The sequence below is a fragment of the Pongo abelii genome, chromosome 19 (assembly GCF_028885655.2).
Source record: "Pongo abelii isolate AG06213 chromosome 19, NHGRI_mPonAbe1-v2.0_pri, whole genome shotgun sequence".
NCBI lineage: Eukaryota > Metazoa > Chordata > Mammalia > Primates > Hominidae > Pongo > Pongo abelii.
The window spans coordinates 48,036,437-48,060,833 of NC_072004.2; the positions used below are offsets into that span (position 1 = coordinate 48,036,437).

The 24,397-nt window shown below is 42.2% G+C and overlaps 1 protein-coding gene across 1 annotated transcript in view; it reads right to left on the minus strand.

Moving 5' to 3' along the window:
- The window catches only part of LOC129051079 (acid-sensing ion channel 2), a 388,338-nt gene that overhangs the window by 199,593 nt on the left and 164,348 nt on the right, over positions 1-24,397 (minus strand). The gene's annotated exons all lie outside the window — the stretch shown is intronic.

Below are 24,397 nucleotides of genomic sequence, written 5' to 3' on the forward strand. Positions count from 1 at the left end.
GATAGAAAATCAAACCAGTAACAACATTCCCTTAAGCCAAAGCCTAATCCAGAGCAAGCACCCAATTCTCTTCAGTTCTATGAAGTCTGAGAGGGGTGAGAAAGCTGCAGAAGTAAAGTTTGAAGCTAGCAAAAGTTGGTTCATAAGATTTAGGAAAAGAAACCATCTCCTTGTATGTATCTTCACCTTGCATAAAAGTGCAAGGTGAAGCAGCAAATGCTGATGTGGAAGTTGTGGCTAGTTATTCAGAAGATCTAGCTAAAATCATTGACAAAGGTGACCATACTAAACAGTAGATTTTCTATGTAGATGGAACAGCCTTATATTGGAATAAGATACCATCTAGGACTTCCATAACCCAAAAGGAGAGGTCAACATCCGGCTTCAAAGCTTCAGTGAACAGGCTGACTCTCTTGTTAGGCTCTAAATGCAGTCAGTGACTTTAAGTTGAAGCCAATGCTCATTTGATATCTGAAAATCCTAGGGCCCTTAATAATTATGCTAAATCTACACTGTCTGTGCTCTATAAGTGGAACAACAAAGCCTGGATGGCAGTACATCTGTTTACAACATGGTTTACTGAATATTTTAAGCACACCGTTGAGATCTACTGCTCAAAAACAAAATATTCCTGTAAAAATATTAGTGCTGATTGACAATGCATCTGGTGACCCAAGAGTTCTGATGAAGACGTGCAAGGAGATAGATGTTTTCATGCCTGCTAACACAACAATCATTCTGCAGCCCATGAATCAAAGAGTAATTGTGACTTTCAATTATTATTATTTAAGAAATTCATTTCATGAGGCTATAGCTGCCACAGATAGTGATTAGCGATTCCTCTCATGGATTTGGGCAAAGTAAATTGAAAATCACTATTCTAGATGTTATTAAGAACATCTGTTATTCATAGGAAGAAGTCAAAATGTTAATATTAACAGAGGTTTGGAAGAAGTTGATTCCAACCCTCATGGGTGACTTTGAGGGTTTCAAGACTTCAATGAGGAATGTAATTGCAGATGTGGTAGAAATAGCAAGAGAACTACAATTAGAAGTGGAGCTTGAAATTACATCTTTCTAAAGTTTAAGAACAATCATAAAGTTACTTCACTGTAGTTCTCACGTTGACTGAATTGCTGCAATCTCATGATATAACCTTAACAGATGAGGGGTTGTTTTTTATAGATGAGCAAAGAAAGTGACTTCTTTTTGTTTTTTATTTTTGAGACGGAGTCTCACTCTGTCACCCAGGCTGGAGTGCAGTGGCGCGATCTCAGCTCACTGCAAGCTCCACCTCCCGGGTTCATGCCATTCCCCTGCCTCAGCCTCCCGAGTAGCTGGGACTACAGGCACCCACCACCACGCCCAGCTAATTTTTTGTATTTTTTAGTAGAAACGGGGTTTCACTGTGTTAGCCAGGATGGTCTCGATCTCCTGACCTCATGATCCGTCCTCCTCAGCCTCTCAAAGTGCGGGATTACAGGCTTGAGCCACCACGCCCGGCCAGAAAGTGACTTCTTGAGACAGAATCTACTCCTAGCAAAGACACTGTTGAAATGACAACAAAGGATTGAGAATATTCCATAAACTTAGTCAATAGAGCAGCAGCATGGTTTGAGAGGACTGACTCCAATTTTGAAAGAAGTACTACTGTGGGTAAAATGCGTCAAACAGCATCGCATGCTACAAATAAATCTTTCATGAAAACAAGAGTCAATCACTGCAGCAAACTTCATTGTTGTCTTATTTTAAGAAATCACCAAAGCCACTCCAACTTTCAGCAACTACAACCCTCCTCAGTCAGAAGCCATCAACACTGAGGCAAGACCCTCCACCAGCAAAGATTATAACTGGATGAAGGTTCAGAAGATCATTAACATTTTTTAGCAATGAAGTATTTTAATTAACGTATAAACATTGTTTTATTTAGAAGTAATGCAAATGCACATTTAATAGGCTACAGTATAGTGTAACAATAACTTTTATATGCACTGAGAAACCAAGAAGTTTGTGTGACTCACTGTATTGTGACATTTGCTTTATTGTGGTGGTCTGGAATCAAACCCACAATATCTCCAAAGTATGACTGTATTTGTCATGATTCTGAGAGCTGGCCGGGTAGTTCTAACCTAAGCTTGCTCAAGTGGCTGCATTCAGCTGCAAGTTTTCTGAGGCCTGGGCTCAGCTGGGACACCTGGGCCTTTGTCTTTATGGTCTTTCATCTCAGACTTCTTTATGGTATGATCTCCAGGTTCCAAGAAAATAAAACAGAAGCTACAAGGACTCTTGAGGCCTAGACTCTGGAAGCATTACTCCTGCCACACGCTTTGGCCAAAGGAAGCTCCAAAGTGAGACTGGTCTCAGGGATAGGGAAAAATGCCTCATCTCTTGATATTTTTTGCAAAAAAATTGTGGCTACATTTAATCTACCACACTAATATTAACAGCATAATTGCAGTTTGCATGACCAAAGTCATTATTTTTATCAGTGCATTTTGCCCTGTTTTCCAGTATCTGGTGATCCCTGGGCCATAGTAGACCTGGCTCAATAAATATGTGTTGAATGAATGAATAAATGGCTCCACTCCGCCTGGCAGCCTCTTTACTCTAACTGCCTTGACATCTCAGATCTTCAAATGTCATCAACTCCAGTTCAGCTAGCCTTTGAGGGCCACTGCCCCAGATCCAAGTTCAAGAGTATGGCTGAGTTGGGCTCTGATGGGGAGATCATGGGAGGTAGTTTCCATAGAACTCATCACTGCTTGCTCTCCTTCCCAACCTAACTTCACAAAATCCCTACTCATGTGCAGGAACCTTGGGCTCAGTCTATGGCGCATGCCTTGAGAAATCTCCAAGATCACAAACTCTTAATATTGAGTCCTCTTTGCCTCCTCTTCTCTCTAGGTTTGTCCAGACTTAAGGGGCCATGTACTTCTCTCCCTCCCAAACAGGGAAGTCAGTTAACTTGGCAGGGAAGGAGAATCACCCCAGCACTCAGGAGACAAGCTTAGCCCAGGCTCACTCTTCATCTGACAGTATGAACTTGGACAACTCATCTTCCACCTCTGGGGCTCAGTTTCCTCAGTAGTAAAATGAGGGACAATCAGACCCACAGCATCAGCAGAGGGCAGTGTGAACCTCCTCTAATCCAATCACAACAGCTTCAATTCTGACCTCTCTTGTGTTAAAATGTCTTATTTATGTATGCATGTATGTTTAGAGACAAGGTCTCACTCTGGTACCCAGCCTGTGAAGTGGCACGATCATAGCTCACTGTAGTCTCAAACTCCTGGGCTCAAGTGATCCTCCCACCTCAGCCTCTCAAGTAGCTGGGACTACAGGTGCATGCCATCACACCAGCTTTTTTTTTTTTTTTAATTGTTTTGTACAGACTGGGTGTCACCATGTTGCCCAGGCTAGTCTCGAATTCCTGGCCTCAAGCAATCCTCCTCCCTCCACCTTCCAAAGCATTGGGATTACAGGCATGAGCCACTGCACCTAGCCTTGGAATGTCTTAGAAACAAACAAATAAACAAAACCCCAGCTTTGTTGAGATATGATTCACATACCATATAGTTCACCTATTTAGAGTGTACGATTCAATGAGTTTATTCAACCATCACTGCAATGGGGTGTCTTTGGAAACAGGGGCTCCAGTCCTGAAAAAGAATAATACACATTTTAAACGACTTCATTGGAAAAGATAGCCTCTAAGGTGCTTTGTAGCTGTGACATGCTGGGGAACTACTTTCTCTGAAGGTAGGGGGCCATGGTGAGTATGTTGGACATGGACCCTGGGCTGGGCCCTACAGACAGGGGAGGGATGGCTGCAGCCTGGGAGAATAATCAGCAGCTGCTCAGTATGCCCTGCGGTGTGGAGGGGAGGCCGGCCTCGGAGTGGCAGTGGCAGCTGCCAGAGGCAGGTTCACACACATACAGAGAGCCTTCTGCTGGAATGACATTGACTGATTAAGCCTCCCTCCCATCTTTCTCCCAGGACCCGCGGCCAAACACGCTGTTTGTTTCATGTATTAAAACCAGAGAAAACCTACCTGAAACAGGCTGAAACAAATAAGTGCTCTAACAGACAGTCACCAAGGAACAGAATTATCTTGTAGCCAACCGCCCACCTTTCACTCAATCTCAGGGCCCCATATCAGGACTGTGAACAGCGATGAGGTGGGGAAGCAGTGAGGCCCGCCTCCTTTGGCAGGCTCTTCCTATTCTCTATCAGTCAGTGGGTGCACTGGACTCTGCTTAGCATCTACAATGAAAGCCAGCACACTGCTGCAGAGCAAAAATGGCTGGGTTTATAACTTAGTTTTGCAGGTTGCTGGTTGCGTGTACTTGGAAGTCATGTAACTTACCAGTGCCTCAGTTTGCTCATCTGTAAAGTAGGCATAGGGATGGAGGCACACCTCAGTTAGAAAATAAATATAAACATGCCTGGCACACAGCAGCATTCAACCACTGTAACTTCCCCACCCACTTCTCCCTACTAAGAGGAAGCTCTGTGCTCAGCGCTGTGGGAAAGGGCAAGGAAGAGCAAGCTCTGTCCTCAGGAGCTTATAGAACAGTGTGGGAGAAAGGAGGGGAGCAGGTGTGTACAGATAAATAGGTAATAAACAACAAAAGGGAGTCAAGGTGAAAGACAAAAGGATTGGTGAAGGTCACAAGTAAGTCTGCCTTCCACATTCCTTCCTTCATTACTTCTATCCCCACCACCTGCAGCCTGGCTGGCCAGAACCTGCCATGTCCTCTAGTTCCATCTCCTGCAGGCTCAGTCACACTCAGCCCCTGAGCCAATGGGAACCTGACCTGGCAGTGGAGCAAAGATACTTTTATCAAAAATGTAATCCTAGCACTTTGGGAGGCCGAGGAAGGTAGATCACTTGAGGCCTGGCCAATATGTCGAAACCCTGCCTCTACTAAAAATAAAAAAATTAGCTGGGTGTGGTGGCATGTGCTTGTAGTCCCAGCTACTTGGGAGGCTGAGGCATGAGAATCTCTTGAACCCGGGAAGTGGAGGTTCACTGCAGAATAGCCCTCCTCTACCAAGGATAACCGTTCCCTTATCCCTAGAACCTATAGATAATGTTACATGGCAAAGGTATCTTGCAGATGCAGGTGAGACCATACACCTCAAAACAGGGAGAGTGCTGGGGTTTATCCAGGTGGGCCCAATATAATCACATGGGACCTTGAAAGCCGGGAACTTTCTCTTTGAGTCAGACCTGTCAAGCAGAAGAAGTTAGAGAGATTTGAGTGACAGAGGAACTCAATGTACTGTTGTCAGAGGGGATAATACGGAAAGCATGAGAAAAAACCAGAAGCCTCCAGGAGCAAAGCCCAGCTCCCAGCTGACAACCTCAAGAAAATGAGGACCTCAGTTCTACAACTGCAAGGAACTGAATTTGGCCAACAACCTGAAGGAGCTCAGAAACAGATTCTTCCCCAGGACCTCCAGGAAGGAATGCAGCCCCGCCCGCACTGTGATTTCAGCATCCTGAAACCCTTACTGGAGGAGGTGGTGGAGCTCACCCAGACTTCTAACCTACAGAAACTGAGATAACAAATGTGTATTGTTTCAAGTTGCTAAGTTTGTGGTGATTGGTTATATAACAATAGAAAAGTAATACAATCACCATCACTCTACCATCACCACCACCACCAAATTATTATCACCCAGTACCATGACTGTCACTCCCACCCATTCCTGTCTCCATGTTCCTCACCAGTATCAAGACTACTGCCATCATAAGAATGATACAGTGGACTCTGGGGACTTGGGGAAAAGGCTGGGAGGGTGTCAAGGGATAAAAGACTACACATTGGGTACTGTGTACACTGCTTGGGTGACGGGTACACCAAAATCTCAGAAATCAGCACTAAAGAACTAAAGAACACCACCTGCTCTCTAAAAACCTATTGAAATAACAAACAAATTAAAAAAAATAAAAAAAGACTACTGCCATCACTCCCTACCACCATCACTCAGGGCCCTGCAATCTTGCATAAGTACTAGACTTCAATCTCTCCGGAAAAGTCTATATGGCCCCTGCCCTGGATCTACCTCTAGCATTATCTGGCCGATACCTGCCTTGGACTCTTGCCCACCAGTTATCAGGTCTGGCCCCTCAACCTAATTCTCACCAGTTCCTTTTCCCTAGGGCAGGGCTCGGGAATCTCAGCCCCCAGGCCTGAGTTTAGTCTTGCCAGTGACTGGCCAGGTCTTTTGAAATCTACAGACCCAGTGTCCACCTGAGGGAGGAAACTCTTGTTCCCTTGAAGCCCCTGCTATTTCTGTCATCTCTCTCTCCCTTCCTCTAAACACGGATCAGATCCCTACAGAGTTAGCAGATGAGATCAGCGTTAAGTTTGCCACAACTTAGAGCAGAGATTCACAGTGTTAGGTCACTTAGGGACATCTTAAAAATACTGATGCCCAGACCCAGTCTCAGAAATTATAACTCAACTGACCGGGGATGGAGCCAGGGTTTTTTTTGTTGTTGTTGGTTTTGTTTTTTGTTTTTGAGACAGATTCTAGCTCTGTCACCCGGGCTGGAGTGCAGTAGTGCAATCTCGGCTCACTGCAAACTCTGCCTTCTGGGTTCACGCCATTCTCCTATCTCAGCCTCCCAAGTAGCTGGGACTACAGGTGCCCGCCACCAAGCCCGGCTAATTTTTTGTATTTTTAGTAGAGACGGGGTTTCACCGTGTTAGCCAGGATGGTCTCGATCTCCTGACCTTGTGATCCGCCCACCTCGGCCTTCCAAAGTGGGGGGTTGGTATTTTTAAAAGTACTCCAGGTGGTTTTTATGTGCAGCCAGGATTAAGCACCACTTCCCTGGGGCTTTATTACTAAGACTCCTCTCTACCTCTGGTCAGTTTCTGCTGTGCCTAACCCTAAACTGATTTTGATTGCTTTGTCTGCACTTGCAGTTCCCAGCATTCTGTTCAAGTTCACCCAGAACATTAATGACACCAGACCTGTTTCCTATTATTAATTCCCCTCTATCACTGGCTGTTCCCAGGGTGGGGTTTTGGACACAAATTTCTTGCACTTAGGCATCTCCTCCCATCCCACCTACACAACTTGCTCAGAGTCAACATTTACTTATCCTACATAAAATATTACTAGGAAGTAAGATGGGCAATGGCTGAGGATCCACCCTTGAAATTCTCTATATCTCTTAATAGCTACCACTTAATTAGTATCTGCTATGTGCCAAGCACTATGCTAGACACTTCAACTGTGTAACCCAAATATAATCTAGAGCTCCCACAGTCTGGTCTTCGTGCAATTTCCCATGAAGAAAAAAAAAAAACAGCCCAGTAGCCAATAGAATATACAAGCAATTGTGATTTTTACTGATCTTTTGGCATGAAGAAATGGTTCATTAATAAGCCCTAGCAACCCTTGTTAACTCTTCTTTTTACATTCCTCTTGCCCTCATAGCTTTCCTGCAGCTCCTCTGATATGATCTGAATTTGCGTCCGGGTCCAAATCTCATGTCAAATTGTAATCCCCAATGTTGGAAGAGGGTCCTGGTGGGAGGTGGCTGGATCATGGGTCTGTTCTTGTGATAGTGAGTGAGTTCTCATGAGATCTGGTTGTTTAAAAGTGTGTGGCACCTCCCCTTTCTCTCTCTTATTCCTTCTCTGGCCACGTGAGACATGTCTGCTCCCCCTCTGCCTTCTGCCGTGCTTATAAGTTCCCTGAGGCCTCCTCCACCATGCTTCCTGTAGAGCCTGTGGAACTGTGAGTCAATTAAACCTCTTTTCTTTATAAATTACCCAGTCTCAGGTAGTTATTTACACAATGTGAGAATGAACTAATACACCCTCTATTCATGCCCCAAATCAACTCCTCATCCCAAAGTTTATCTCCTAACTCACTCACCTTTCTCTTTCTTCTCCTCTTCCTTTCCTTCTGCTTCTGTTTGTCTCTTTCTTAAGTAATTCTTGGCTCTTTAGGATACAAATCCCCACAATACTTTCTGCAGTTCTCTCTCTCTCTCTCTCTGTCACATACACAGACACACACACACACTTCAGATTTTGATTCTGAACTGCTGCAGATGCTCACACACTGATCTGGTAGACTTTGCTACCATTTGAATGTGTCCCCTCCAAAATTTGGGCATTGCCAATGTGACAGTATTAAGAAGTGGGGCCTTTCAGAGTGCTTTGTCCATGAGAGCCCCTCCCTCATGATGGAACTAAGGCCCTCATAAAAGAGGCTTCACATAGCATTTGCCTCACTTGCCCTTCCACCTTCCTCACCATGTGAGGACCTCTGGAGGGTGCAGCATCAAGGTGCCATCTTAGAAGCAGAGAGTAGCCCTCCCCAGGCAACTGAGTCTGCCAGAGCCTTGACTTTGGACCTCCCAGCCTCCAGAACTGTGAGAAATAAATTTCGGTTCTTTATAAATTACCCAGTCTCAGATATTTTGTTATATCTGCACAAAGGGTCCAAGACAGACTCCAAAGACAAGTTCTTTACTGGGTAAATATGGGCAGATGGGGGTCACAGTGGATGGAAGACTGCAAATAAAATGTTTGTTATAACTTATTGTATCCCTATAACATACAGATCTAATATCATTTAACCCAAGTAAAGCCCTATGAGGCAGGTGTTACTACCCTCATTCCACAGATAAAGAAACTTTGACAGAGGGAAACTAATCAAGTCATAGAGGCAGGATTTGAACCCAAGCCTGTCTTACTCTTAACCTATAAATCAGCCAGCTCCTGAAAGGGCTTTATAGAGGGGTTCTTGAGACTCTGGACTCAGTGTATGAAGAGCTGGAAGCCACAAGTATAGACATCCAGCGAGATTGGGCTGCTCAGCACCCACTGGCTGTCTCTCTGACTTCCTGGAGGAGCTGCCAAGACTCCCCTTACAGAAACAGCCTCTTCATGTTCCCAACACTGGCTCTTAATCTCAGCACTACTTAGAAACTAATGAGGCAGAAAGGGTTAATTCCAGATCCCCAACACATGCACAAGTGGATCTTGGAGAATCCCTCTCTCTGTAGTTAAAAGGATCTTGTTTTTTCCCTTCTCTTTCTTCCTTTTAGGCAAACCACGGACTGGGCGGTGGCCCCAGGGGAAGGAAGGGTTTCCTGCAGCATGGTCACTGTCAATAGCATTAGCAACTTTGGGCTGTTTTCTTTCCATTTACTTTCCCTCCTGGCACTAAAACCTCATTAAAGCTCTGACAGAAGAGAAATGGCTGGAGTGGAGAAAGAAACTCTTACATTTCCCAGAAATTCTGCTCTGGGTTTCCATTGCCTGTTTCCTAGCAGGCTGGACCCGCAGTGACCCCGAGAGACATGCTCAAAACCTGGCCAGCATTGGGAGGGGCGCAGGCCAGGCCTGAGGCCCAACCAGATCCACTTAGTGCCTCTCCATCCTGCAGGAACTGGATTTCAGAGTCCATTCTTTTGTGGTTTAGGATCATGCACACCTGGATAGGACAGGGTTTACCTGAGTCCTCTCTTGGAAGCCATAGTCTGCTGAGCAAATGAATAGTGTAAATGAGGCTGGGGAGTGGGGGAGTGTTTAACCTAATTAAGAGAAACTCTTTTCTCAAGCACTTTAGCACTTTCCCTTTGCACTGTGGAGAATGACTCACTGAATGCAGAGCTGACCAACATGGGGCCTCCTGGAGGCCCCCAGTGGACAGCACTTTGCTCTCACTACAGAAGTCCCTGTGATCACATAAAGGAAGCAATACTGCTCAGGGAAAATCTTCTCCCGATCACCTTGGCAGAGGCTGAGAGACCAGCTCCTAGATCCTGCTCTGCCTCAAGCAGATCTGAGGCTATTGCCTTGTTCCTTCTGGGCCCCTGAAGTCTTCATCTGGAAGGTATGAAAGCCAGAGAGATTTCTGAGATTCACTGCTGCCCTTGCTGACATTCAGTTTTTGTGGCATCATAGAACCTTTAAAGAATCAGATTAGTTCCATCAACATTTACTGAGCACTTGCTGTGTGCCAAAATGGTGCTGGGTGTCAAAGATATCCCTGTGCATTAGAATGTTGCACCCCCTCATGGAGTGAACTGCTCAATGTACACCCTTGTTACCCTGAGTGAAGCACTTACACACAAAAGCACCCAACCTTGCATAAACATTCAGGAAGATCCTGGACCCACTAAGTCCCACCTAGCACCTCAGATGACCAATTCCTGGTTTAGATTACCTCAAAGGTTTTCTCCAGTCCTAATGACTTACATTTCAGAAAAATGCTTTTTTTTTGCATTAAATTTTCCTTATGTCCCACTGTTAATTATAAATAAGACAGCACAAAGCCAATGTAATAGGAGGCTAGGATTGGATTTTAGTTTTAGGTCTGACTTGCTAATCCTTTAGCCATGGGTCCTTGAGTCAACCACTTAAACTCTCTAAGCCTCAGTTTCCTTATCAACAAAAGAGGGATAAAATGCTGCCCTCATACATCATGCATGTCAATAAAAGGTCATGAGAATCTAGTGAGACTACATATTCAAAAGGGCTTCTGAGAGTATAAAAATCAAGAATGAATATAAAATGCTGATGCTGTCTTTACCAGGATTGTGTCTTTATCACAGGAGCTGTGCAACTTTGTCTAAGAAGCTTCACATCTCAGGCTCCTTTTTCTCATCTGTGAAATGCGTATGATGGGTTTAATCTCACAGAATTCAGAGGGCTGGAGATAGCCTACGCAAAGGTTAACTTTTAAGGGCTCAGTGCACAGAAAGGGCTTACAGAACCTGCAACTGCTTGATGTTACGGTTGTGCAATTATTGGATTTGGAGTCTTGCAATAAGTTTGCTGGTATTTTCTGCAGAGACTGTGGAAAGCAGTCCTTCTTTCTCAGCCACCTTCACCCCTGGACTGTATGTGAAGGTGTGTATTCCCAACAGCAGTACGCCTGCCCTGAAGTCTTAATGAGAATGAGGAGCCCTGCGGCAGCTAGAAGGTGCAGCCACTAGCCATGCGTGAAGTTATTTTAGCTTCTGTAAATGTCTGGTGGTTTAGGTAGCAAGAGACAGGCCTGGCCTGCATAGATGATCCGTGCTCTGCCTTGGAAACGATGGGGGAGAAACAGCCCTCCCAAACCAAAGAGTTTCATTCCTGAAGTGACTGCACCAGAACCTGGGGAGACTGGGCTTGTTTTCATCTTAAGCTGAAAAGGTTTCCAAAAACAATCATTTTATTGTTTTTCTACTCACTGCTAACTCAATAAAAGTGGTTCTTTTAATTAATTTCATTGTTCCTCATTGTGCTGTTTTTGAACTAATAAAAATGTTCTTTCTGTTCTCTCCATGGCTCTTGCAGCCTCCAGCCATTTCCCGGCATTGATCAACTCCCCAAATGCCAAAGGTGGATGGGATGTCAGACCATTTAAGCCAATCCACCTCATTTTGCAGATGAGAAAACTGAGGCCCAGAGAGGGATAGTGACCTATTCAAGGTCACACACTGAATTACTGGCCAAATTGGGATTCAAACCCACTTGGGAAAGGCTCGGCCATGCAGCTAACATCTGACAGTTTTTGCACAGACTGCATTAGAACATTTCAGCAACTCCTTTCTTTCTATTGATTTTTTCTCATAAAATCAAAGCAGTAGATTGTTGTAAAAAGAAAATTGGCCTCCAGATTTAACAAAATTACCCAGGAATGTGGCAATCCACACCAAATACCTGTTTAAAGAGAAAACAAAAACACTCCAATGAAATATTAATAAGAATTCTGAAAATATTAACAATGCCTGGTGCTAACAATGATAAAGTAAAAATAAGAAAGGTGATAAATGTAGTTCAATACCCCCAAAAAGTGGCAATTTAATAATCTGCTCACTGGGTTTCCCAAGTTCCTTCCACTGGCAAAGATGTATTCCTTGGAGAACTAGGAATTAGCAGAGTTTACCCCCACCTGAAAATATCTCAATACCTCCAAGTTTCCACCTGAAAGAGTTATTTGAAGCATTCTCTACTTTTGCAATCATTTAAGTTCGCTGACATCTTTCCAAATATCCTTCCTGGTTACACGGCCATGGGCTTTTATGCCATCACTGGTCAGACTTGTGTTAAGGAGGGATGCTGCCCACCTATATCCATTTAGTTGCCACCTCTTTGAAAAAAAATCCTGATTTCTAGAGTCACAAGTTATCTTTTGCTCCCCAAACCAACTGAGCACTTTATTCAAAACTCTCTAGAGGCCCTAAGAAGTAGTTGCATACTATTTCAGTTCAGATACAACTTCTTTTGTACACTGCTAGTTCCCTGAGGACTGAGGCCAACCCTGATTTCTGCTTAAACAGAATAACAGAAAAAGTGTAGGATCTAGAGACAGAAGTCATGAGTTTCAGCCCTAGCTCTGTCGTTAGCACACCCTCCATTGTCTTGTTGATGTGTCTGTGTCTTTATCATCCCTCTCCTACACTGCAAGGCAATAATCGTGTTCCTCTCACTCACTGCTATATCTCTAGGACCTAGAACGGTGCTTTATTCCTAGCAGGCTCACAGTAGGTTTTTATTGATTGGATTTTTGAAAGGAGGTACAGATTTGTGCCATGACATTGTGTCAGATCTTTACCTATGAAGTGGGAATAATGATATGCATTATTTTATATCCACAAGACCATTCAATCTTACAAACAGCCCAGGGAAGCAGGTATTGTTATCATATTCCACATATATGAGGAAAATGAGGTTCAGAGGTGAGTTTTCACAGCTTGAAAAGAATGGAGCAGAATATAGTATATAGGTAATCGATACCAAATTTGGTGTACCTGTAGATGTTATCTTTCAAAATGGAAGAAAGCCCCCATGGTACAATCCATTGCCCCCCAGCATTAGAAGCAGAGATATTTTAGTTTGTGAGAGCTCCATTAGGTATGGAAATGCATACTTCACCTCCATGGGGCTGGTGCTGGACCCTGGTCCTGCTCATTAGGAGAAACAAAGACTTATTGCTGCAAATTAAAGAGAATCTCCTTTCTTTGCAATTCCTAACATGTGCTTCTTGGAGAGACTGTGCTTTTAGACAAACACTTTGAGAACCTATGTTGTTCTAGGAACTATATTAATTGCTATAGTTGACACAAACCTGAGCTCCACACTCAAACGAGTATGTGGTCTGGTTGGTGTAGGAAGGCATTATGTTCAAGTCAACCTTGCTTCATACACATTCACTTCCAGCTATGAATTTACTCTTTTAATAATGCATGGATGCTATCTCATTTACATACTCCACTAGGATCATTATTTCACCAGCAGCCATTCACCATAGTTTCACAAGAGGAGATATCTGGAATCATAAAATATTGGAAGAAATTTCAGAGCAGATAAGAACTGACTCCCACAGGTGTTCCTGGAGATGAGCACACATCTTCAGAGAATACATGAAATCCTCTCCTCGCAGAGAAGTGATTTCCTGCTCCTCTCACTGTTGCTGCCCTGGCCTCATCACATGCAGACAGCAAGTCCTCTTCTTGGATTGAATCTTTCTGGTTCCATCTCCTACCAGTCCCCCCATCTCTCATTCAGCTCTGGCTGCCCAGCTTTCATGGCTGTTCCTTGAACAAATCTGGGTCTCTCTTACCCCAGGGACTTTGCATAGGCTCTTTTTATTGCCTGGAATACTCTTCTTTAGATAGCCTTGTAGTTCCATCAACTTCTCAAAGACTTGAAGTCTTTGACTTCGTTCAAACTAAGTCTTCCTTGATTATCATCCTTCTACCTCCCCCACAACACCAATTAGTTACAAGTTAAACTATTCCTCACTATGTGGCATTCTCAATCCACTCCTTTACTTTATTTGTTTTCATACTACTTTTCCCTGTCTTATAAATTATATATTCTACTTGTCTATCTTTCTTGTCTACATTCTAGGAAGTAGATAGGCTCTGTGAAGATAAGGATTTTTGTCTGTTTTCTCTATTACTGTCATCCAGTGTCAAGAAAGGTGCCTGGCACAAAGTAGACATTCAATAAATGAATGAATGAATGCCCTGAGGAATGTTTCATAGTGCTAAAACTAAAAAAAAAATAGTAAAATTTAAAAAAAGACTCTCACTACCTTCTAAGGGGGTATAGCCCTTCATAGTTTCTGAAACATATTTGTATGAATAATCTCACTTAATCTCCTTGTATTGGACTGAATTCTACTCTCCCAAAATTCATATGTTGAAGCCCTAACCCCCAATATGACTGTAGTATTTGGAGATAGGATATTTGGAAGATAATTGAGGTTAAATGAGGTCATAACAGTAAGTCTCCAATCCGATAAGACTGTAGCCTTTTAAAAAGAGAAAAAGAAAGATGTATTTTTCTCTCTGTCTGCACTGTGAGGGCACAGTGAGAAAGCAGCTATCTGCAAGTCAGGAAGAGAGCCTTCACCAGAAAATTGAATCTGCTGGCACCTTGATTTTGGACTTACAGCCTCTAGAACTGTGAGAAATAAGTTTTTGTTGTTTAAGCCACCTGTCTATGGTATTTTGTGATGGCAGCCTGAGCAGACTGAGACACCCCACAAAATAGACCCTGCCTGGCAGATTTGATCATCCCATTTTCAAGACACAACAGTGAAGGCCCAGAGGAACTGAATTCACATAAGTAGTAATAAGTCTGCCCTGATTCCACTGCACCAGGCTAACACAGAGCATGGTCAACCTCCAAAGCCTGAACCCCACAAAGTTGGCTCTTCCCTTCACAACTACCCCCTACTATTAGTGTCCATTTGCAAAGGGCCTACAAGAAAATACAACATTTTCCAAACACATAATTCAAGGAGTGAAAGTTAAGAGGGTTTCTAGTGAATGTGTTGCATATAAGCCCAAGAAAGAGTGCACACTTTAATTGAAGAGCAAAGATTTCATGCACTTCTGCCCTGCTCCTCACAATCTATAGCCTTCCAGCACCACTTTCAGTTTTCTAAAAATCCATCCATACTTTCATTGATCCATAATCCATCCATTCGAAATTTTTGAGGGCCTACTATCTGAATTAACACCATCCGAATGTTTGAGGAGGAGCCAAGATGGCCGAATAGGAACAGCTCTGGTCTACAGCTCCCAGCGTGAGCAATGCAGAAGATGGGTGATTTCTGCATTTCCAACTGAGGTACCGGGTTCATCTCACTGGGGAGTGCCAGAGAGTAGGTGCAGGACAGTGGGTGCAGTGCACCGTGCGTGAGCCAAAGCAGGGCAAGGCATCACCTCACCTGGGAAGTACAAGGGGTCAGGGAATTCTCTTTCCTACTCAAAGAAAGGGGTGATAGATGGCACCTGGAAAATCGGGTCACTCCCACCCTAATACTGCGCTATTCCAACGGGCTTAAAAAACGGCACACCAGGAGATTGTGTCCCGCACCTGGCTCGGAGGGTCCTATGCCCACAGAGTCTTGCTCATTGCTAGCACAGCAGTCCGAGATCAAACTGCAAGGCGGCAGCGAGGCTGGGGGAGGGGCACCCGCCATTGCCTAGTTAGTTGTTTGATTAGGTAAACAAAGTGGCCAGGAAGCTCGAACTGGGTGAAGCCCACCACAGCTCAAGGAGGCCTGCCTGCCTCTGTAGGCTCCACCTCTGGGGACAGGGCACAGACAAAAAGACAGCAGTAACCTCTGCAGAATTCAATGTCCCTCTCTGACAGCTTTGAAGAGAGTAGTGGTTCTCCCAGCACGCAGCTGGAGATCTGAGATTGGGCAGACTGCCTCCTCAAGTGGGTCCCTGACCCCCGAGTAGCCTAACTAGGAGGCACCCCCCACTAGGGGCAGACTGACACCTCACAAGGCCAGGTACACCTCTGAGACAAAACTTCCAGAGGAACGATCAGGCAACAGCATTTGTGGTTCACCAATATCTGCTGTTCTGCAGCCACCGCTGCGGATACCCAGGCAAACAGGGTCTGGAGTGAACCTCTAGCAAACTCCAACAGACCTGCAGCTGAGGGTCCTGTCTGTTAGAAGGAAAACTAACAAACAGGAAGGACATCCACGCCAAAAACCCATCTGTATGTCACCATCGTCAAAGACCAAAGGTAGATAAAACCACAAAGATGGGAAAAAAACAGAGCAGAAAAACTGGAAACTCTAAAAATCAGAGCACCTCTCCTCCTCCAAAGGAACGCAGCTCCTCACCAGCAACGGAACAAAGCTGGACGGAGAATGAGTTTGACGAGTTGAGAGAAGAAGGCTTCAGATGATCAAACTACTCCAAGCTACAAGAGGAAATTCGAACCAATGGCAAAGAAGTTAAAAGCTGAAAAAAAATTAGACGAATGGATAACTAGAATAACCAATGCAGAAAAGTCCTTAAAGGACCTGATGGAGCTGAAAACCAAGGCACAAGAACTATGTGACGAATGCAGAAGCCTCAGTAGCCAATGCGATCAACTGGAAGAAAGAGTATCAGTGATGGAAGACAAAATGAATGAAATGAAGTGAAAAGAGAAGTTTAGAGAAAAAAGAATAAAAAGAAATGAACAAAGCCTCCAAGAAATATGGGACTATGTGGAAAGACCAAATCTACATCTGATTGGTGTACCTGAAAGTGATGGGGAGAATGGAACCAAGTTGGAAAACACTCTGCAGGATATTATCCAGGAGAACTTCCCCAATCTAGCAAGGCAGGCCAACGTTCAAATTCAGGAAATACAGAGAATGCCACAAAGATATGCCTCGAGAAGAGCAACTCCAAGACACATAATTGTCAGATTCACCAAAGTTGAAATGAAGGAAAAAATGATAAGGGCAGCCAGAGAGAAAGGTCGGGTTACCCACAAAGGGAAGCCCATCAGACTAACAGCTGATCTCTCGGCAGAAACTCTACAAGCCAGAAGAGAGTGGGGACCGATATTCAACATTCTTAAAGAAAATAATTTTCAACCCAGAATTTCATATCCAGCCAAACTAAGCTTCATAAGTGAAGGAGAAATAAAATACTTTACAAACAAGCAAATGCTGAGAGATTTTGTCACCACCAGGCCTGCCCTAAAAGAGCTTCTGAAGGAAGCACTAAACATGGAAAGGAACAACTGGTACCAGCCACTGAAAAAACATGCCAAATTGTAAAGACCATCAAGGCTAGGAAGAAACTGCATCAACTAATGAGCAAAATAACCAGCAAACATCATAATGACAGGATCAAATTCACACATAACAATATTAACTTTAAATGTAAATGGGCTAAATTCTCCAATTAAAAGACACAGACTGGCAAATTGGATAAAGAGTCAAGACCCATCAGTGTGCTGTATTCAGGAAACCCATCTCATGTGCAGAGACACACATAGGCTCAAAATAAACAGATGGAGGAAGATCTACCAAGCAAATGCAAAACAAAAAAAGACAGGTGTTGCAATCCTAGTCTCTGATAAAAGAGACTTTAAACCAACAAAGATCAAAAGAGACAAAGAAGGACATTACATAATGGGAAAGGGATCAATTCAACAAGAAGAGCTAACTATCCTAAATATATATGCACCCAATACAGGAGCACCCAGATTCATAAAGCAAGTCCTTAGAGATCTACAAAGAGACTTAGACTCCCACACAATAATAATGGGAGACTTTAACACCCCACTGTCAACATTAGACAGATCAATGAGACAGAAAGTTAACAAGGATATCCAGGAATTGAACTCAGCTTTGAACCAAGCAGACCTAATAGACATCTACAGAACTCTCCACCCAAAATCAACAGAATATACATTCTTTTCAGCACCACACCACACCTACTCCAAAATTGACCACATAGTTGGAAGTAAAGCACTCCTCAGCAAATGTAAAAGAACAGAAATTATAACAAACTGTCTCTCAGACCACAGTACAATCAAACTAGAACTCAGAATTAAGAAACTCACTCAAAACTGCCCCACTACATGGAAACTGAACAACCTGCTCCTGAATGACTACTGGGTACACGCCAAAATGAAGGCAGAAATAAAGATGTTCTTTGAAACCAATGAGAACAAAGATACAACTTACCAGAATCTCTGGGACACATTCAAAGCAGTGTGTAGAGGGAAATTTATAGCAATAAATGTCCACAAGAGAAAGCAGGAAAGATCTAAAATTGACACCCTAACATCACAATTAAAACAATTAGAGAAGCAAGAGCAAACACATTTGAAAGCTAGCAGAAGGCAAAAAATAACTAAGATCAGAGCAGAACTGAAGGAAATAGAGACACAAAAAACCCTTAAAAAAATTAATGAATCCAGGAGCTGGTTTTTTGAAAAGATCAACAAAATTGATAGACCACTAGCAAGATTAATAAAGAAGAAAAGAGAGAAGAATGAAATAGATGCAATAAAAAATGATAAAGGGGATATCACCATTGATCCCACAGAAATACAAACTACCATCAGAGAATACTATAAACATCTCTATGCAAATAAACTAGAAAATCTAGAAGAAATAGATAAATTCCTCAACACATACATCCTCCCAAGACTAAACCAGGAAGAAGTTGAATCTCTGAATAGACCAATAACAGGCTCTGAAATTGAGGCAATAATCAATAGCTTACCAACCAAAAAAAGTCCAGGACCACATGGATTCACAGCCGAATTCTACCAGAAGTACAAAGAGGAGCTGGTACCTTCCTTCTGAAACTATTCCAATCAATAGAAAAAGAGGGAATCCTCCCTAACTCATTTTATGAGGCCAGCATCATCCTGATACCAAAGCCTGGCAGAGACACAACCAAAAGAGAGAATTTTAGACCAATATCCTTGATGAACATCAATGCGAAAATCCTCAATAAAATACTGGCAAAACCAGCAGCACATCAAAAAGCTTATCCACCATGATCAAGTTGGCTTCATCCCTGGGATGCAAGGCTGGTTCAACATACACAAATCAACAAATGTAATCCAGCATATAAACAGAACCAAAGACAAAAACCACATGATTATCTCAATAGATCAGAAAAGGCCTTTGACAAAATTCAACAACCCTTCATGCTAAAAACTCTCAATAAATTAGGTATTGATAGGACATATCTCAAAATAATAAGAGCTATCTATGACAAACCAACCAATATCATACTGAATGGGAAAAACTGGAAGCATTCCCTTTGAAAACAGACACTACACAGGGATGGCCTCTCTCACCACTCCTATTCAACATAGTGTTGGAAGTTCTGGCCAGGGTAATCAGGCAGGAGAAGGAAATAAAGGGTATTCAATTAGGAAAAGAGGAAGTCAAATTGTCCCTGTTTGCAGATGACATGATTGTATATCTAGAAAACCCCATCATCTCAGCCCAAAATCTCCTTAAGCTGATACGCAACTTCAGCAATGTCTCAGGATACAAAATCAATGTACAAAAATCACAAGCATTCTTATACACCAATAACAGACAAACAGAGAGCCAAATCACGAGTGAACTCCCATTCACAATTGCTTCAAAGAGAATAAAATACCTAGGAATCCAACTTACAAGGGACTTCAAAGGACCTCTTCAAAGAGAACTACAAACCACTGCTCAATGAAATAAAAGAGGATACAAATGGAAGAACATTCCATGCTCATGGGTAGGAAGAATCAATATCATGAAAATGGCCATACTACCCAAGGTAATTTATAGATTCAATGCCATCCCCATCAAGCTACCAATGACTTTCTTCACAGAATTGGAAAAAACTACTTTAAAGTTCGTATGGCACCAAAAAAGAGCCTGCACCACCAAGTCAATCCTCAGCCAGAAGAACAAAGCTGGAGGCATCACGCTACCTGACTTCAAACTATACTACAAGGCCACAGTAACCAAAACAGCATGGTACTGGTACCAAAACAGAGATGTAGACCAATGGAACAGAACAGAGCCCTCAGAAATAATGCCACATATCTACAACTATCTGATCTTTGACAAACCTGAGAAAAACAAGCAATGGGGAAAGGATTCCCTATTTAATAAATGGTGCTGGGAAAACTGGCTAGCCATATGTAGAGAGCTGAAACTGGATCCCTTCCTCACACCTTATATAAAAATTAATCCAAGATGGATTAAAGACTTAAATGTTAGACCTAAAACCATAAAAACCCTAGAAGAAAACCTAAGCAATACCATTCAGGACATAGGCATGGGCAAGGACTTCATGTCTAAAACACCAAAAACAATGGCAACAAAAGCCAAAATTGACAAATGGGATCTAATTAAACTAAAGAGCTTCTGCACAGCAAAAGAAACTACCATCAGAGTGAACAGGCAACCTACAGAATGGGAAAAAAATTTGCAACCTACTCATCTGACAAAGGGCTAATATCCAGAATCTACAATGAACTCAAACAAATTTACAAGAAAAAAACAAACAACCCCATCAAAAAGTGGGTGAAGGATATGAACAGACACTTCTCAAAAGAAGACATTTATGCAGCCAACAGACACATGAAAAAATACTCATCATCACTGGCCATCAGAGAAATGCAAATCAAAACCACAATGAGATACCATCTCACACCAGTTAGAATGGCGATCATTAACAAGTCAGGAAACAACAGGTGCTGGAGAGGATGTGGAGAAATAGGAACACTTTTACACTGTTGGTGGGACTGTAAACTAGTTCAACCATTGTGGAAGTCAGCGTGGCGATTCCTCGGGGATCTAGAACTAGAAATACCATTTGACCCAGCCATCCCATAACCCAAAGGATTATAAATCATGCTGCTATAAAGACACATGCACACGTATGTTTTTATCGACAATATTCACAATAGTAAAGACTTGGAGCCAACCTAAATGTCCAACAACGATAGACTGGATTAAGAAAATGTGGCACACATACACCATGGATTACTATGCAGCCATAAAAAATGATGAGTTCGTGTCCTTTGTAGGGACATGGATGAAACTGGAAACCATCATTCTCAGTAAACTATCGCAAGGACAAAAAACCAAACATCACATGTTCTCACTCATAGATGGGAATTGAACAATGAGAACACATGGACACAGGAAGGGGAACATCACACACCGGGGATTGTTGTGGGGTGGGGGGAGGGGGGAGGGATAGCATTAGGAGATATACCTAATGCTAAATGACGAGTTAATGGGTGCAGCACACCAACATGGCACATGTATACATATGTAACAAACCTGCACGTTGTGTACATGTACCCTAAAACTTAAAGTATAATAATAATAACGTATAATAAAATAAAACAATAAAAAATTTTAAAAAACTCCATCCATGCAAATTTTATTCCATCACAGAGATTAACAAAAAGAAATGGTCCTACTAGCATTTTATCAAGGGCTACTTGTGGACTGTGTACTATATTGATACTTTGAATTTGTTCACTCACTTAATCATCCTGCCAGTTTTATATGGGATCCATCTACCTATTACAGAGGCAGAAAGTAAGGGTTAGACAGGGTAGGGTGACTTGCACAAGCTAACAGTACTGCCAGGTGACAGAGTCATCATTGTTGGGCTTCACAGCCTAAGTCCTCTTCATTGCATGGTGCTGCAGGTGAGAGCCAGGGACCTGGAACTGCTTCAATGGTAGTTTCCAGTGTCCTCACCTCTCCGCTTCCCCAGCCTCACCTCTCACATTTCCAGAATTAGCCAGTTCCTATTATTACTGAAGCAATAGTTAAGTTTCAGGGAGAGACACCAAATATAACTACAGTAACAAAACATAACAAGAGTTAACATCATTAACTAGTCATCACGCAATTGCCACAACTATCCTAGGAGGAGGCTACTACTGTTTTGATCATTTTACAAATGATGGAACAGAGTATCAGGGAGATTAAGTAATTTGCACAGGGATGCACAACCACTCCAAGAAAAGATGGAGATTCAAATGTTGCTCTTTTCAAGAGGCAGCTCAGCTTAATGGGGAAGTGGGAAAGCATATATCTCAACAAGGAGAAATACCAAATGGGTCTACCATATGCAAAGCACAGTGCTATGCTCTGGATGGGGATGCAAAAATGAGTAAAGGAGCATATGGTTCTCTGCTGAGAAAGAGAAGGCTCTCACAACACAAGAGTTGAACTTGGGCAAAAGAGAGTGGGGTTTACAAGGAACTCTTTAGGGTTCCACATTACCGATGTGACTATTGGAAATCCTGTCCCAACTATCCTGGGTCGGACGCAGAAGAAGAGACTGGTTGGAGAGCCCAGGAGAGCCTCTGAACATTAAGCCAACAGTCTTGAATCATGAAAAGAGCCTCTCCACAGAGTCCTCAAATGCACTTCTATTCAATCGCTCAGATTTTTCTTCTTTGAGCATCTAAGAGGCAATATGATCAAAGGGAGACAAGGTCGTGAAATAGAAAGAATGGTAACTTTGACATCAAACTTGTTATAAACTCCACCTCCCCTTATTACAAGCTCCGAGATCTTGGGAAATTGCATATTTCCCTGAGGCTCACTTCCCCAGCTGTCACTTGTGGATATTAACTCCTCATATGGTGTCAGAGAAGTAAATACTATAACAAATGTAGAAATATATAGCACACACTAACCCTCAAACCAGGTTAGTTCTTCCCACCTCTCAATGGTGCTAACACTTGGTGTGAGGTGCTGGGGAAGAAAAAAAGACTTTTAATGCTTGTTATCGCTTTCTAGAAGCTTAGAATTTAGTTGGAATTCAGGAGACAGGGACTAGCAGAAGAAAACATATACTGCAATCTCCTAAGTAGTCTTTCACCTTTAATATTTCTCCCTCTGATCTATCCTGTGGAGTACCCTTTAGCAACACAAACCTGATCATGTCCCTTATGACCAAGGAATTATTCTGCTAGGCATATCCCCAACAGAAATATGTCCATATGTTCATCAAAAGACAGAAAAATTTGCTCAACATCATTCATCATTCTCATTAGAGAACTATAGGACAAAGTCACACAAAGATTCCACTGCACACTTACTAGAATGTTTTAAATCCAGAGGACAAGCTTTTGATAAGTATGTAGAGCACTATAATCCTCATATGCTGCTGGTGGGAATATAAAATGGTACAACCACTTTGGAATCCAATTTAGCAGTTTCTTAAAAATGTAAACAACCACTTATTATATGACCCAGCCCTTTCACCTCATATATTTACCTAATAAAAATGGAAGCATATGTCCCCCCAAAACTTATATATGAATATTTAAAACAGCTTTATGTGTAATAACCCACAACTGGTAACAACCCAAACATCCATCAACATGTGAATGATAAGCAATAGAATACTACTCAACAATAAAAAAGAACAAATGATTACATACATAAACAGGAATAAATTTCAAAAGTAATTATCCCGAGTAAAAGAATCCAGTCTAAAAACAGCACACTTTGTATGATTCCATCCACATAATAGTCTAGAAAATGCAAATTAGTATCTAGTAAGGGAAATCCAATCAGTGGAAGGCTGGAGACAGTGATAAGGTGTGGGAAGGACAGGAGGGAGGAATGACAAAAGGATAGAAGAAAACATTGATGGGGACTATGAATTTGTCCTCTATCTTGATTGCTGTGATGGTTTCATCCATATATATCCAAACTTATCAAATTGTATAATTTGGGATAGCACTTGATTTGAGCTGTTGGGGAGAAAGAGTTTTAGTACTTTTTATTGCTTTTTAGGAGCTTATAATTTAGTTGGGATTTAGTTTATTAGCAATTTATGCCAATTATAATACAATAAAGCTATTTTAAGGACATGCATTGGAATGTTTACAACAGCTTTATTCATAATAGCCTCGAACTAGAAACAGTATAAATGTTCTTCAACAGTAAAATAAATAAATTTTGATTTATATATTTGCAGAATACTATACAGCAATGAAAATAAACAAACTGCAGTTACATACAGCAACGTGGATGATTGTCACAAACATAAATCTGAGCAAAATAAGTTAGACACAAAAGAATACATAGTGCATGATTTTACAGGCAGAAGGTTGAAAATATACATGAAATAAACCAATGGTGTTATAAATTAACAGAGCAGTGACTTTTAAGGAAGAAGGAAGGGCATCGTGGCAGGGTAGGATGGGAGCTCCAGGGATGCTGGTGATGCCATACTCCTTGGTTCTGGTGATTCATTTATGGTGGTATCCTCTTATCATAATGCACTAAACTGTAGACTTGTGAATTTTCCATTTTTCTATATGTATGCTGTGCTTTAATAAACAGGTTTATTTTTTAAAGGTTATTACAGTGGTATGTGACAAAAGGCAGCATTGATTGGGGCTAAACAAATGCCTTAAATGGAGGGGGGATGGGGAGCAGTAACGTGATTAGGAGGAAGAGCAAAAGAGGTCTAAGGCTGTGTAGCCAGGAGTAGATGCCTAGGCACTTTTGGTTTGACAGACATTTTTCTATTCCTACAATGCAAAATGATTTCAAATATATAAATTTTAAAATCTTCCATTTGTTTAGTGCTTTAGAATTTATAGTTTG